Source organism: Aedes albopictus, chromosome 2 (genome assembly GCF_035046485.1).
Source record: "Aedes albopictus strain Foshan chromosome 2, AalbF5, whole genome shotgun sequence".
NCBI classification, from domain to species: Eukaryota; Metazoa; Arthropoda; class Insecta; order Diptera; family Culicidae; genus Aedes; species Aedes albopictus.
Genome location: NC_085137.1, coordinates 105,278,535 through 105,295,937, shown reverse-complemented (window position 1 = coordinate 105,295,937; position 17,403 = coordinate 105,278,535). Strand labels below are relative to the sequence as shown.

At 39.3% G+C, this 17,403-nt stretch overlaps 1 protein-coding gene across 3 annotated transcripts in view; it reads left to right on the top strand.

Annotated features, from left to right (window-relative positions):
- The window catches only part of LOC109420628 (protein limb expression 1 homolog), a 197,643-nt gene that overhangs the window by 131,486 nt on the left and 48,754 nt on the right, over nt 1–17,403 (top strand). For 2 of the 3 annotated variants that reach the window (XM_029852849.2, XM_062850192.1), the window contains exon 1: nt 13,700–14,264. The exons of the other annotated variant lie outside the window; for it this stretch is intronic. The gene's annotated coding sequence lies outside the window, so the exon portion shown is untranslated. Of the gene's footprint in view, nt 1–13,699; nt 14,265–17,403 lie in introns of those variants that run through there. 3 annotated transcript variants of the gene reach the window in all.

Here is a 17,403-nt window from a genome sequence, read left to right as displayed (position 1 = left end):
GCGGCTTTGTTGTTCTTCAAGCGGTCAACCTCCTCCTCAATCTCTTGGAGGTTAGGGGCCGGAAGTCTTTCGTCCTGTGCACATACTCCTAGAACTGTTACCACGCCACCTTCGGTACTTGCAACGTCGCCATTAAGGTGCTCATCGTAATGCTGCCGCCACTTCTCGACCACCTCACGCTCGCTCGTGAGAATATTCCCGTGATTATCTCGGCACATGTCGGCTTGTGGCACAAAGCCTCTGCGCGAGCGGTTCAGCTTCTCATAGAACTTTCGTGTGTCCTTAGCGCGGTACAGCTCTTCCATCGCTTCGCGTTTTTCAACTGTTCACATTCGCCGTCGTACTAATCGTTTCTGTGATTTGGAGTCGCGAAGCCTAGTAGTTGAAGAAACGGTCCTTAACTCTTAACATGCACTTCCTTGCGTTGATCGGCTGCCACCCGATCACACGTTGTCGCATCTTGCCCAACACTATAAATCCGGTTCCCAGTTCATTGGTAGTGCCACAGCTTTGGTAGAAGGTAGCCCCCCGATGCCTGCTTTTCCACACTTTCTGTTCAGTCCAACAAAGTTCCTGCAACGCCACGATGTCGAAGTTGCGGGGATGCAGTTCGTCGTAAATTATCCTGTCACATCCTGCGAAACCTAGTGACTTGCAATTCCATGTTCCGAGTTTCCAATCGTAGTCCTTATTTCGTCACGTGGGTCTTTGCCGATTGTATCGAGTCGTATTTTCTCCTATGTTATTGGCAATGAGCCTGCCGAAATTCCAAAACTAATTCCTGAAAGATTCGTTGCTTCATAAACCCCGCAGGAACCACAGGAGACGTTTTGGAAGAATCAATGAAGATTAATTTATACAAGGATGTCTCCAGAAATTCTTACTCGAATTATATCATAAATTCTAGCTGGAAATCCACTCGAGATTATTTCAGGAAATATAGCTGAGATTGCGCCAAGATTGCTGCTGGGATTTATTCAGGCATTCCCTATACCATCAGGAAGTCTTACTGGGATTTCTCAGGCAAATACTGCTGGGAATTCTTCAGAAATTATGGAGTGAATCCCAAAAGCAATTGCAGAATTAATCTCAACCGGAAATGCTATGGAAATCCCAGCAAGAATTTCTGGAGAAATCCTGATAGGAATTCCTAGCTGTAATGGTATTTCAATTGACATAGCTACGGAATCCTTGGTAATCTCTGGAGGTATCATAAGAGAAATGTCTATAGGAACCATTGGAGAAACCACTGGAGCAATCCCCAGAATTCCAAGAGGATTCCTTCTAAGATTTCTCCTCTTGGAATTGGGATTGCGTCAGAGATTCCTCCAAAGATTTTTCCAGGAATTCCTACCGGTATTCAGAAAATGAAGCACCCGATTTACATGTGACCTTGGAGGAATGGTGATACAAATTAAATTTTACTGTTCAACATTGCACTCGGTCGAGCGTTTAGGAGGTCTAGCGCTATCATCAAACTGCCGCATGTGATTCTGGCGATGATATCACCAGCACCAAACGTAAGGCAGAACAGGAAGCTTATGCTTTTTTAAAGAAGGAAACACCTAGGATTTGCTTACGTTATACCAAGAAAAGTACTTGGTAATGGGTAGAGATAGGGGCAGACCTAGTAGTATTGGTGTTGAGGTAGTGAATGATGACGGTGGTTTGAATTTGTTGAAAAATGTGTATCTTAGAGCACATGTGGTTATATTTGACGATTACGTTTCCCTTGAAATGAAAAAACGTAATTCAACATGCTAAGATCAATGCAGATCGTGATGAATCCACTATTATATTGTGTTTCTATTGGCAAAAACAAATTGATGATAAATTGATCATTACTAAGTAATTGAAGCACAGTCTTAGAACGTTCATGCAACTGGCGAAATGTTCTAGAAATTCGTAATACATTAAGAATAACAGCTGCCAAACCATAGAAGCCTCTTTGATCTATTCCCACTAAAGGAACGCTATTATCGAAAAGGTTGAACTCGTTGTTCCCATTGCGGAGGCAATGCTAACCAGTCGCAACCGGCAGAGTTTGAGCCATAGGAAGATCCGTGACCAGATTGAGCGCCTGCCTTTTTTCGCACAGGGGCTCTCACGATCCGGGCTGCCGATAGCTGGCGACGACCGGCGACGTTCTGTGGAGGCTGTGCAGCACGGGAGCAAGCTACGGGCCTGGCTGCAACAACGACGTGCTGCGCGGCGCGGAACGAGGGTGGTTGAAGAGTGCACTTAATTTCAGGTCTTCTTGCACTTGCTGACACTGTGCGTCAGTTTATTATCTCCCGTATAAGTATGCATGTTATCATTATTATATATGAGTATCGGTAACAAGCGATTTTTATACATTTTCCCGCAGTCTTCATTCTTGTAATAATTTTATAAAATAATATTCTCGTTCCCTCTCGCTTGCTGGTCAGTTCGATGCCTGACCGACCACAGAGTACGGGAGGAAAATTGTTTCAGCGGGTGACTGGGGAGGAAAAATATAACCTGAAATGATCATAATAATTGCGCTGCTGTCTCCTGTTCGGTTTTGGGCAATTTTCAAGAACGATCGACAATGGACTACGATGGATGGATATGGATGTATCGATGGAGGTGGCATACGAGGACCGGAGGCGTGGAAATTGTAACGTAACGGTGCGCGGGGAACCGAACAACTACAACAACAACAACGACCATCCAGGTTGCACCTAAAAGGCACTGCAAAGATCCGGCATATTGTTAAATTTTGCGGTGCGGGGTTCCCCCGATGTTCCTCGTTGTACAAGCATACCTACTAGGTCGGATGAACAAGCATGTAAAAGTTTTACTACACGTGTGTTGCGTTGCTGCAATCAAGTCAAGTGACGAAAAGTTGACGATCGGGTTTGCAAGGAAAACTCGGCGTGGCAAATTAAGATTGTTTTTTGATAACATATTTTATGTAGCTTCCAAAGATGAGCTGAAGACGACTAAAGATATGCAGTATTCAAAAAATCGTCCTGGTATTCTTTTCATTAGTTATGAGAATGGAATCCATCTTCAGCATAGTGCTCCCATTTTCATGATATCGAAAACAGTGCTAATAAGCGGTATTTTATTGTTTTTTTTTTTTCAATTTTCAAAATTTTTGATAGGAGTAAGCATTCATGATAACCAAAAGAATGGCATAGAAGGACACTCTTACCCTACTTATTTTCATATAGTGCTTGCATATGACCATGTAGAACTTCTGAAGATCATGGATTAGCAGGACAGGAGGACAAATAACATCTTGAAACTTCTAGAACAATTCCTTGGTGAAATCCAAAGGCAACTATTTCACTCATCAGATTTGGAGGAAATTGGAAAGAACTCGTTGCAAATCTGAAGAGACATTTCTGTGCAATCTACTAGTATGGGCGGAGCATGATCCCCAGTTGGTCAAAGAAAAGCGTTGAAAGAAGTCAACATTCCAGTCGAATCTCTACAAGTTGATGATTTGATTCATCAAAAATACGATAAAACTAGCGATACAACACCATACATAATTTATCCTGTTGCAATACTTGCTCATACATGGAAAGTCCATTCGCAACAAATGGAGGATTGATACTTACAAAAGTTCCCGATAAAACAACCGAAATCATATGTGAGCTTAGGGTGATGTGTTGGAAGGAGTTCTTGGAGAATGGCAATTTAGGCAGTTTCCTGTAAAAATGGAAAGCATATGGTTTTATTAAAATTAAGTTTTGTCATTGAAATAAATTACGGATACGATTGCAATTTTGTATAATAACAATATGTAGTATCAAAGATGTGTTCTCATAAGAATTGTAAACAAAACACGTTTTTTATATTTAAATCCACCTTTTACCACCACGCAGCCCATGCAATTTATGCATGCACCGCCAGCATTATCAAGTGGAGAAAAATATACAACCGGTACTTCTAGTGTTGCTCGCATATTGACCATCGACCGGTGTCCCTCCCGTCCTGTTGCTTTTTGCTTTTCGATACAAAATTTATAATCGAATATGACCACCGGGCTACATCTCGCTGTTCACCCCGTTGCCAAACAAATTATTCCTCCATCGTTTCGCCATCCCCGAAAGCAGAGGAAAAAAACGACAAACCTCACGCCGCCAAAGGAGACCATTGACCTATGCAAACGTAGTTTGTAGTTTACGATACCAAATTAGAACAAATTTCCATACTAGCACCCGCCACTGTCGGGGGTCTCCTACCGTACATGTCACATACTTGACCACAAGCCGGCCCAAATATCCCGCCTTGACTTATCTAAAAATGACTTAACTTATGCATTTATGGTGTGGCAATAAAATCTAATAATTCGCGAATGCGAAAAAAACCACCAAGCACCGCTAGAGTGCAGAAAGAAACCAGTCAGTCAGTCAGTCGGTGGTGGTGATCTACGAATTGGCAAAGGCAAGCCCCCGCCGCTCGCGAGCCGTTCAAAACGTCCGAAGTAAAACGCGAAAACGGCGAGAATCGAGCCGGAGACGGAACAAAAAGAAACTCATTTTTTCTTCTCAGATTTCCGGGTAAAAGAGAGGAATATTGCTTCTTCATCTACGTGCTTCGGCTCTTCGCTCAGTAGATGGATCCCGATCGTGCATCCACTGAGTTTTATGGGCTTTGATCCAAACTGTGATCCAAAAAAGTGGACACTCAGTTGGGCACCAATACAGCAATGGTGCGAGATCACTGGCACAATGAGCTTTGAAGAGATGCTGCAAGAGATCACTTCCCTTGTGATCGAGTGAATAACAAAATAGAATCATCTTTGAAGAAATGAGTATAACTTGCACCACGTTTGATATGGTGGCATCATGAACATGAGCAGTATACTGTTTCAAGCAAACCATACAAAACCACAACATATTATTCCGATCCATGCCAAGTGCGTCATGCGAAGGTGATTACATAAAAATATTAAACCAATATCTGCCATGCTAGACCTTATCGTTATCGATAGACAGCACACTTCTGACAAAAAAATGATTATATAATAAATACGTACATACAGGGGATGGCCAAAATGTTTGGGATAGGCAACTTTTTTTTCTTCCACAAAAAAGTTCAACATGCTATTAGATTTTATGAAGCGCATCAAAAAATCTAAAATTTCGACTGTTTGTCAACCTCTTATATGTGCATCGCTGGTACAAATTTGGGCTCGATTGATTAATATTTCGCAAAGTTAGAACCGTTTGGGTAAAACACTATTTTTTAGGCAACTCATTTTTGAGCTGTCATATCTCGGAAACCATTGAACCGAATTGAATGAAATTTTGAACGTACACTAACAATATGTAAATCACGGTGTGCCAAAAACCGTTATTAACAAATAAAAATGTCCACCCAAGTGGTACCCGGCATTCAAAAGATACACTATTCTAGTATCTCCTCTGAAAATTTGAAAATCTTTCATCGGGGGAAACTAAAGTTTTTGTGATTTGAAGATTTTGAGCCATTTCTATAGATCTTTCTTATATGAGTAAATATGCACGCACGGTGTGCCTGATACCACTATTACCAAATAAAAATGTACTCCAAACTCACACCCGGCGTTTGAAAGATATACTATTCTAGTATCTCCTCCGAAAATCTGAAAATGTTTTATCCAGGGAAACCAAAGTTTTTACTGTTTGAAGATTTTCCTCTATTTTCATAGAATAAGCTCATATATGGTAATATTGTCATAGGATGTTTCATTGGCTCTTCAAATCATAAACAAATACATATTAATAAGTTTCACAAACACCATTCCAAAGATACAACATTCAAACAACTTCTCTGAAAATTTGACAACATTTCATTGAAACGCTCGCAAATTACAGTGGTTTGAAAATATCATATCATATCTTGATAAAATGTAATGAAAATATAGTAACTTCATAGAATATTATTTCAATTTCTCATGTTAATCATTCCTCGCCATGGTTATATATTTTGTAACTCATCTTAAACTTTGATTATATATCATATTTTTTGCGATACTATTACAAAACTCAGTAAGTGTTTTAACGTGTTTATAGATAAAGCGGTAGTATGCATATCTCCAATGAAATTGAAATTGAAAGCTTAAAATAATGAATTAACTACATCGGCTGTTTTCCTACTCTCCGCATCGAACAATGTGGCGCTAGCTTCTATGCGCGAAAAATCGCTAAAAGTAAATCGCAAAAATATTGTATGGCGAATACCATCTAAAGGCAAATTCTTCAAAGTGGAACACATTATTCGAAAAAATATTTGGTAGTGGTTATGCACAATGGTGACCACTATTAAGCCTACCAAATATTTTTTCGGGAAAAGCCTTGTATTTCAAGTAATTCAAGTTTAGATGCATTTCGCCATACAAAATTAAATTGATTTACTCCTGCTGATCAACTGTGGCTGCGCGCAAAGCGGGTAGTCCATTGTTGTTACTGATGATCATTCAAATGTTAAATTTCTAAATTCACGGAAGACACGTTAGTAACATAACGTATAACAGCTGGGTAGTAAAACTATTAGCATTTAGGTTTACTTTAAAAGCTTCAATATCTTAAACATTATACCAACGATTTACGAAGCTTCCTGGGAATACCAAAACATTGGGCTGTTAATTCAGTTTAACTCTCGTTTCACCATAAAACGTTTTCAAATTCACCGACAAGATACCAATATATTTATAACGTGCTTAAAAACAAAAAAAAAACGGTGCCAAACACTTAGAAAGTTTATGTAATCAACGCTCACGGCGTACCACATTTTTATTTGTATTCGAGTAGCAGGTAGAACTATGAAATATTAAACTACGGTAATTGACATTCCTCTCAATGAAATGTTGCCAAATGTGGAGCGGACCTGGTGTGATGGTTAGAATACTTGACTATCACGCCGAAGACCTGGGATCGAATCCCACTCCCGACAAACTCACAAAATTTGAGTTCTTTCTTCGGAAGGGAAGTAAAGCGTGGGTCCCAAGATGAACTAGCCTAGGGCTAAAAATCTCGTTAATACAGATAAAACAAATTTTCAGAGAAGTTGCTTGAATATTTATTGTCCTTTTGGGAATTTGTGAAACTCATGGCGTCGTTCAACACTAGTTCGCGTCATGGGAAGAGGAAAAAATAATAGGGGTTTAGGACCCTAGAAACTCTAATGCGTATATGTATCAGTTGAACACCCCAAGTTCTCAATTCAAACTTCGGTCTTTAACTGTGAAGTCCAATATTTTTTCGAAAATTCTTTCACTATGACAGTTCTAAGGTTCCAAAACCCTGTTCTTTTTTTTTCTCATCTCATAATACGTTTTTTTTAATTTTGTTTAGCAGTGTTATTATTTGTTTAAGATTGAAGAACACCGTATGCCAATATTCCCATATATGAGCTAATTCTATGAAAATATAGGAAAATCTTCAAACAGAAAAAACTTTGGTTTCCCTGGATAAAACATTTTCAAATTTTCGGAGGAGATACTAGAATAGTATATCTTTCAAACGCCGGGTGTGAGTTTGGAGTACATTTTTGTTTGTTAATAGTGATATCAGGCATACCCTGCGTGCATATTTACTCATATAAGAAAATCCTATAGAAATGGCTCAAAATCTTCAAATCACAAAAACTTTAGTTTCCCTCGATGAAAAATTCTCAAATTTTCAGAGGAGATACTAGAATAGTATATCTTTCGAATGCCGGGTGCCACTTGGGTGGACATTTTTATTTGTTAATAACGGTTTTTGGCACACCGTGTAAATGCTTCACAAAGTATTAAAACATAGGTACTTTTTAAACGTTAATAAATGTTATCATGGATTGACACTTTTTGGATTTTTCTCGAAAAAGTGTATTTTTTTACATCAATGTCAATAAATTTCAGTGTTGATATCCAAAAAATTTTCACTTCTGTTCTCAAGTTATCTCTAATCAGATATATTAGAGCCTATTTAGATTGAAGGAAAAACACATTTAATAATTTTTGTGTGGTATTGTAATTTTGACTTATTTTCCTCTATATGGGTAAAACTATTTGGAATGCGACCAGGGTTTTGTTGAATAGTCCCTCTGTTATTGGCTGTTTCCAGTCAAAATGGATTTTTAAGCGGAATTACTTTATATCTTCCAACGCCTCGGCCCTTGGTTTGGGCCTTCCTCAGGGAGGTTATAGGCGTACCGCTAGCGTTTCATAGCCCGTTGCTGGGCTGTGGGCTGTCGGTATAAACTTTGTTGTTTGTCTGATTTTGGATGGTGGTGGGTAGATTTTGAGGGTGATTTTTTTTTTAATGTTTGTTGTTGCCACTTCACCAACCACTGACATGGCGTCTAGACACTGTGTACACAGTGTCCACAGTGTCTAGACGCCATGTCAGTGGTTGGTGAAGTGGCAACAACAAAAATTAAAAAAAATCACCCTCAAAATCTACCCACCACCATCCAAAATCAGACAAACCACAAAGTTTATACCGACAGCCCACAGCCCGGCAACGGGCTATGAAACGCTAGCGGTACGCCTATAACCTCCCTGAGGAAGGCCCAAACCAAGGGCCGAAACGTTGGAAGATATAAAGTAATTCCGCTTAAAAATCCATTTTGACCAGTAACAGCCAATAACAGAGGGACTATATGGGTAAAAAATTCAACCCGGTATAACTTAATTCGCCGTGAGAAAATATTACATTTCATAACGTCGTATTAAGTATCAATATATTGTTGATAAACGTTAAAAAAATCATTCAATTCAGTTCACTGGTTTCCGAGATATGACAGTTCACAAATTAGTTGTCTGAAAAATAGTGTTTTACCCGAACGGTTCTAACTTCGCGAAAAATTAATCAATCGAGCCCAAATTTGTACCAATGATACACATATAATAGGTTGACAAACAGTCAAAATTTGAGATTTTTTAATGCCCTCTATAAAATGTTACAGCATGTTAAATTTTTTTGTGGGATAATAAAAGTTGCCTTTCCCAAAAATGTTGGCCATCTCCTGTAGGTTACATGTTGGTCATCTCAACGTTGTCTTACTGAATACTTATATGGAACCGCACGCTATTTCCAATGGGAAGTAGTATGCAAAGTGAATGTACCTCAAAATTTATTCGCTTAAATCATATTTTTGGACCTCTAGATTCAAAAAATGTGTGGTTTAAAATAATTCATCTTGGGTTTTTTTTTTCATACATTTTTATATGGGACGAAATTGACCTTAAAATGACTTTTTTTCGATATTTGTATGGGAAAATAGTTTCCTTGATCTCCTTGGGCATAGAGTATCTTCGTGCCTGCCACACGATATACACATGCAAAATGGTCATTGGCAGAGGAAGTTCTCAGTTAAAAACTGTGGAAGTGCTCATTGAACACTAAGCTGAGAAGCAGGCTTTGTCCCAGTGAGGACGTTACGCCAAGAAGAGAGAGAGATGGGAAAATAGTAAAAAAAATCAAAAATATCAAAAAACCCAAGATGAAATATTTAAACCGCACAGATTCTGAAACTAGAGGTCCAAAACTACGAACCTAGGGAATAACATTTGAGGTACATTTGATTTTCATAATATACTTCTCTTTGGACATAGCGTGAACCGCACGACATGTAATAATTATCAATTAGAGCAGCGCTTCCCAAACTCGGATTTTGCGGCGCCCCAACGTGTCGCAGGCTCACTTTTTCTACTCGTTTAAGCGAACATGCAAGACGCTGGTGCGAAAACAGAGTTTTATTAGCATTAGCATTAAACGAGTCGCACAAATTCCTAGGTGGTACAGTCCAAGACCGCTGTTATGAGGGTTGCCTCCTTCCCGTCCGAACCAAAGTACAAAGATTTGGGACTAATCTCTTGCTCTTGGATAAGACTGACGCAATCCTCCAATGGCCGAGAGCTGTCCTGGTCACGTCCTTGTGACTGCTGAGGGATGGGAAAGGATGGTTAGTTTTGGACACCTATATGAAAGATGTTGACAGCTCTACGTTCTCTCAGGCCTAGTTGTAACAGGAATTTGAGTCTAGTTAGTGGAAGGGTGTTGAGACAGCTGCCGCGAAAACAGTTTTATTAGAGAATAAAAAATAAAGAAAGCTGATTGTGGGAACGACCAACGAATTGGCAGAGTTATCCCTCAGCAATGGTTAGCTTCTCGGTCAAGTTGAATTATAAGTGGGGTGATACTATTTCATCTGACATTTCAACCCTTGATTTGCGTCTTCCTCAGGGAAGTCTAAAATAAGTGTGTTTTATTACCAGTTTTGAATTTTGCTACTGAACTAGTAAGATTTTTCAAAAAAAAAGTATAGTTCAGTAGCAAAATTTAATACTGGCAATAAAAAACACTTATTTTAGTGATGATTAACCTGGGCTTGTTAGGGGAATATCTGTAAATAAAAAGGAAAATCGCGTTAAGTACTGTTCCTTTGAATTCCACTAAGAATTTGCATCCTTTGACAGATACGTATTTCGACCTCAACTGTAAGGTCGTCTTCAGTGTCTTGTACTTGACTTGACTCAAGTACAAGACACTGAAGACGACCTTACAGTTGAGGTCGAAATACGTATCTGTCAAAGGATGCAAATTCTTAGTGGAATTCAAAGGAACAGTACTTAACGCGATTTTCCTTTTTATTTACTTATTTTAGACCTCCCTGAGGAAGACGCAAATCAAGGGTTGAAAAAACCCTACTTATAATTCAACCTGATCGAAAAGCTAACCATTGCTGAGGGATAACTCTGCCAAAATAAATAAATGTGAAATGTGCCTATTTCATAATTAACAACTATCTTTACTCTTATTTTCTTTTCAGGTAATCAAAGTTACATTGATGATAGCAATAATGTAAGTCAAACATTCCTTCGAAAACAATAACCAACAAAATTGTTACAAAACATCGAAGACCAATAGTATTAATATGGTATTGCTGTTATGTATGATATGGATGTATCTAAAAAAGATCTAGTTCTCTTTCACAAATAGCTTGTTCAGAAAAATGTGTTTGTTTGTTTATGTTATAATAATGGAAGGTACGATATAATTTGAGGGTTGTTAAATAATATTTATTTCACGTGACTCAAATGTCAAGAATATTGCACGCAGTCCAGCATTTTGGCTCAATTAGACAACAACACAATATATTATCCCAAAAGCATAAGCTATGATCAGTTGTTAGCAAGTAAACGAAATAGATGATTAGTTACAAAACTGCTCTGTTTGAATTTTGTATGAGCTATTGGAATTTATTAATATTGTTGTTTAATTAATCTCAAATAAGTAGAATTTCAGGCAGAGCTCTATTTACTCACCACCTCAAAGATATACCCGGCTATCGCAACATTAATTGCCTTGTCTCGCTCAGCAGGGGCATTGATTGCCAAGAAATTAGTAGTTCGTAATTTATCCGCATAGATGGCGCCATCATTTAACTTTTTAGTTTTACGTCCTAGAGACTTTGGAAAAGTTGTTCATTTTGACATAGAGAATTGGTTGCTTCGAGAAAGTTGTTTGTTTCGACAAAATAAACAACTCTTTCATGCACGTCGAAATTCCATGGCCTACTGTTTTCAGGCTTGGGCAGTCCATGTGTTGTCCTAGCAACTGCACCTCTAGTGCCGCACTGATCGCGCAAAGAGATTTTCACCCGGCTCCGGATTTTCACTCCACACTCCAGTGAATTTTGGTTTCAACGATCCGTGAATCACTTTGGTGCGGTTTTTTGACAGCTAGAAATGAAATTTAGGATCATTCTGTTAAACTTAAACACAGTTTTGGTTTAACAATTAACAAACCAAACACTTACAAATGCCTAATCGTGCCTTAAGGTTAATTTGATCTAGACAGGCACGCTGAGGGTGCACTGCGACAGCATGAAGAGAGTCAACTAATGCACTAAGAAGGTTAATATTTAATTTGGAAAACTTGAGGCAGCTCAAGAATTGCTACTAGAAAAGAGCTCATCCCCATTTGGCATAACGCCATTTGACATAACGTCATTTGGCATAACAAGAATTATGCACATTCTTTCCAAGAAGTGTTCTTCGTATCATGCCAAACGGTATTATGCCAAATAGCCATTATGCCAAATGGTTTTATGCCAAATGGCATTATGCCAAACGGCGTTATGCTAAATGGCATTATGCCAAATGGGGTAGAGCCCTAAAAAAAGTTAGCACGCAATTGGGCTCTTTGGGGGTATCCGGATTATTTAATAATCGAATTCTCCACCCAAAAATTAGTCGAAATCCAAAATTTCATAATTTTTGGTGCCCGGGAACTATTATTAATTTTTTTGTTCGGGTCGAACTGTCATTTTATCGATTGAACTGTCATTCTATCCACGAAAATTAAAACCGTTTTGTTATTTTAACGATCAAAACAAAACTTTATTTGGAATCCAATAAAATTACGTTATATTCAGAAAAATGAGCTCTATTGATTAGGCTATAGAAAATAGCAATATTTTATTCACTAAACAACCCAATTGGACGTGGTCACACCTCAAACTTATTGTGAGTGTAGTCGTAAAATTGAAAGTTCATTTTGAACCTGTTTTTGCACCGGAAATTAGTGTTCCTAGAGTTCAATGTGTTGGCATCAGGTGAGATATAATCTTCACAGCACGGAATTACGCGAACTCAATTGATACTTGAGGTTTCGCTTGCAAGCGAGTAAATTATGTTCATTCTCATCGTATTAAAACATTAGAATATAGTTCATTGCAATAATTTTCATATATGTCGCACCTTGCATTTACATTTGAGCAGTTGATTCAATTAGCGGGGAGCTGGGCTCTGGGGTATGTTCAATAATCACATTCTACATTCTGTAAATTTGGGAATCCTTAGTCATGTCTTAAGGTCCCATTCATTAGCGAATCCAGCTTTTTCTTTTTTCTTACTCATCCTCCTTGATAACCATTTCGAGACGAACCAGCACAATCGTGCTGTTTTTCTGCATTAGTTTAACATATTTTTTCCACTGGTTTTTCCTTAAAATATGTGATGTAATTATTTTTTTATGATCGAGTGATTACTTGTACTTGTGTTTTTGATGTTCAGCTTTGATTGGAATTGTTTATTAAAAAAAGGCCACAATAAATTAAACAAAAAGTAAACAATCGCCCAAGAAGTTAAAAAAGTTTTTTCTGTCGTATTTTTATAAATGTTTGTTTAATCCAGGTATGCACAGGTAAAAATCGATAGAAAAAGAGTAATTCTGCAAAACGGCGAAGAAAAAGTGGTACTTTGTTGAATAAGATCAAAATATAGGATATATGCGCATATATGCTATGTAAATTACAGATCCGCCTTTAATACCTTTAATAATGCCTTAAAAAAGAACTTTAAACGATGAAATGCGTGTACCGTTTGCGACTTCTAGTTGTCTGGGAATAGAATGCATAGAAAAATATTGTGATCTCGTGAGATGAGTTTTGAGCTCTGAATGACTTGCTGTCAAATAACACTGTTGCAGCTGCAAGGGCCTTTGTTGAATGAAGCTGTAAAGGCATAGGTATTCAGCATGACAGTACTGTGGAGGATGAGTTCGATTCCCGGTCGGTCCAGGATCTTTGGCAGTATAAATTTATATCAATTTATTACGTAACGCTAAAACCAACATTTTTCGAGTACACACCATATATGTTTTTTCAAGAGCCCGCACCGGCTTATTTTATTCAACTTTCCTCTAATCTACAACCGAAGCACATATACACAACCAGCTCTAAACATTGCGTCCATCCACTGAATGGACACCGCGATCGGACCCTCCCTACATCTGTGTAGGTTGGGGTACCTCAGGTGAGAGACCCCTGTTTCTTGGTTTAGCATGTGGTGCGCGTCTTCCTCTTCGGCCAGAGAGCGCCCCGTGAGTGGCCAACCCTACCGTGCGTTGTCGTTGCAGCACCACCAGAGGAGCAGAATCCCAACGAAAGGCTTGCTTGAATCGCTGCGCTGCTGGTCGTGTCGCGGCGGTTCATCCATCCGCGATCGGCGCTCTCTGGGCACCTCTGATGGACCTGAATGGCTGCGAATGTGTGTGCTCGCTCGCCTAGGGAACATGTTGTTTTAGTCTCTCCCGTTGGGTTCTTTAGTCTTTTAAATGTATCGCTGGGGTATTGACGTGAAAGGCCATTTCGTGTTTTTGTGCAGACGATTTTAGTTTTTTTTTTTTTTTATGTGCTTTGGATTGTCTTTCCGCACACCGTGCAGAGGGGGGTTGCTCCCGTCGTCGGTGGCAGTCGAAATTAGTGAATCAATAATAAGAAAAAGTGATTTTATTGATCGGGGTCCTAAGGTGACCAGGCTGATTTATGTGCAAATTAACATCAACTGATATCGTTCATCCCGTGCGTTCGGTTTTGTGCATGCGCTGGGGCTGCTCCCCGTCCGAAGAAGCGAAGAAGACAAACGAACCGAAGAAAACGGCGAGCAATCCGCGATAGACTTTCTTTTTTCCCTTTGCGCTCCGAGAACAAGTTCTTTTGCATTGCTTATTTCTCGTTTCGTTGTTTCCTGTATTTGTGTTGTGTTGTTTTTTTTTCGCCAACTTAGAAAGTAAAATAATTGGTTGCATCGTTTTCGATTTCGGTCCCGCAAAGTCGTCGCGACGAACATAGTTCCGCAGAAGTCGAAAGTAGTCCATTTCGACGGAACGAGCGAAACAAAGACGGCATCAACATCCAGCATTCGGAGAGGAGGAAACTAAATTAATTAGTGAAGAGTGGCAGAAAACACACATCATCGATTTGCGGTCATCTGTCCAATCCACATAATCATACAAACACCCTCTCCCCAATGTAACCACAAACAATGCCAACGTGTGGGGTCCTTGAAAACAAAGAAGCTTTCCCACATTCGTAATTTGTTCAGAATGATGCAATTGTGAATGGATCAATTGGAGATGATGTCCCAGTGGGTTAGTGCAGAATACACTTATTTGGATCCAGCAAATGGCCCATTTAGATTTACGGAGGTATCATCGAGATACATCGAGGCCACTCTGAGTAGCACTCTATGACGTATTGTTTTTTTTTCTTCTTATGCGCCACGGTTCTCCACTTACTTCGGCTTGCGCGAGGGCCTTCAACTCATTCTCACACATTTTGTATAGGGCAGGATAGCTCTAACTGAACCTGCTCAATTGAATGAGCTCAATATGGAAAATCTTGAAATATTGTCATGCTCTTATTTTGCGAATGTGTGGTAAAACCCGTTTTGTTTATGTAATGTTGTTTTTATTTTGTTATCTCTACATAAAATTTCTTCTAGATTATAATATTTTACTACTATGTATTTTTATCTTCTTTGATATGCAACACAATTATTACATATGTTTATGGACATAGCAGGAATAAGATAAAGACTGTCTTTTGTGTATCGATAATAAATTGGTTTATTTTACAATAAATCCTAAAACTTCGTGCAATTTTACAAGGATCCTAAAACTTCGCGCAAAAATCAATCGGTCCTACTGATGCTATAAATGGGCATGGAGGCGCACGGTTGTTAGCTTCTGTTCTTTGTATGAAGTTGTAAAGAACAGAACAAGACAAACACAAGCCAAGCTTCCTAGCATTTCACGTGGCATTTCACAGAAGTTTAGATGACTCATGTAAATTTCATGTAAACTTCCGTTTTTTGTCATTTGATTCAGTGTGGGTCAACTTGATATTATGCAGACACGAATGCCACCACCAAACGTGGTAAAGTGTCTTTAATAAATAAATAATAATAATAATAATTTGATGCTATCGATACTTTGAAAGTAGAAATATTTTGGAATATATATTGCTGTTCCATTCTGTCACATTGTACCCTAAAAATCTCTTTTCGACCCTTCCACCAAGTCCATTGTTTCAGTGACGTATCCGGGGTTGTGGGGAGCTTGAAGTTTTTTTTTATATTTAGAATAAGAAAAACTGCTGACCAGATACCAAAGAGGTGGTTCCTCGGGTTATGTGGTTTTCGACCAACTAAAAACTGATTCTCTCTCTTCCCAACCTTCGCGGTACGCCCGTTAGGGATGACTTTGAGAAGAGAAAGGGGGCGTACATGAGTAATCTCTATTGGTTAGCTACCGCCTTAAGTTATCATCTCTCCCTTGGTAGCTTGGGTCCTGGCTAGTACTGTAGACTACCTTTTGGACTCAAGCTCCCGGATGGGGAGATGGACCAACTCAACATACTGTTGAACCGCCATTTTCTCTGTAGTTCAATTACGATTCGGAGACTGTGGAAGTAACGGAATCCAAATTATGCACCCCGTACACATCCTTCCAACAATGTTGCCCGGAGTGATATCTCTACCGCATATCTCCTGCATACCCGACCTTTGCTCCACGAAGCGTGGGCATTCAAAGAGCACATTCTGGACATGCGGGGAAGTATGCATGTCCGAATCAGTGCAGATAGCACCTAAAGCACCCATGGTCTGACAGATATTGTGTCAAGTGAAACTTCACCTCACCATGGAGGCCTGCTCGTCCATTTAGACACGCTCGGTATGAGTCTGTGTGTCCATCTACCCATGCTGGAGGAATCACATCCCCTCTGCCATTACAACATAGACGATATTCTGGCGAACCGTCACGCGCCTCTTACGCCGCGTCGCTCGCAGCACGCTTCGTCCTCTACCTCCAATTGTGCCAGGGGCATCATGCCCGATAGCACGCATATCGTGTCCATTGAGGCAGTACGGTATGCGCTGACCACCCTAAGGCACATCAGCCTGTGGGTATTAGAGTGGGACACCGAAAGACATTTTACTCCTGTACACTTTTTGAGTTCCTTTTTGATCTCATATCAACTGTGCAAAATTTCAGCTCGATCGGAGAAACTATATTTTAGCGCCAGCCATTTTAAGTTTTCATACGATTTACTATGGGGAAAATCACTTTTTCAAAGAAAAATCGCCACAGGTTGCCCCTTAACCCCTAAAAATAAATCGATGAATGATTTCAGTTGGAAATTTTACGAGGAACCAACTCTCCGAAGACCGCAAAGCGATCTAAAGCATGCGGAAAAAGTTATTAACTGAAAACCGAATGGCATGCCAATGCTGTTTAACATGTAAGTAATAACAATAAATAATAAAATCTCGTCATTTTATCAATCGGGTGAGGCTTAATAACTTTTTCCACGCACGTCGCATCGGTTTGCGGTCTTCGAAGGTCTGATTCCTAGTGAAGTTTTCTACAGAAATCATTCATCGACTTATTTTTTGGGAACTAGGTGACTCCTAGCGATTTTTCTTTGCAGATGTAAAATTTCCCCATAGTAAATCGTATGAAAAACTAAGAATGGCGGGCGCTAAAATATAGTTTTTCCGATCGATCTGAAATTTTGCACAGTTGATATGGGACCAAAGAGGAACTCAAAAAGTATACAGGAGCTAGAGTTTTTCCATTTTTTGTGTTTTCCCATATAAACCGTGTA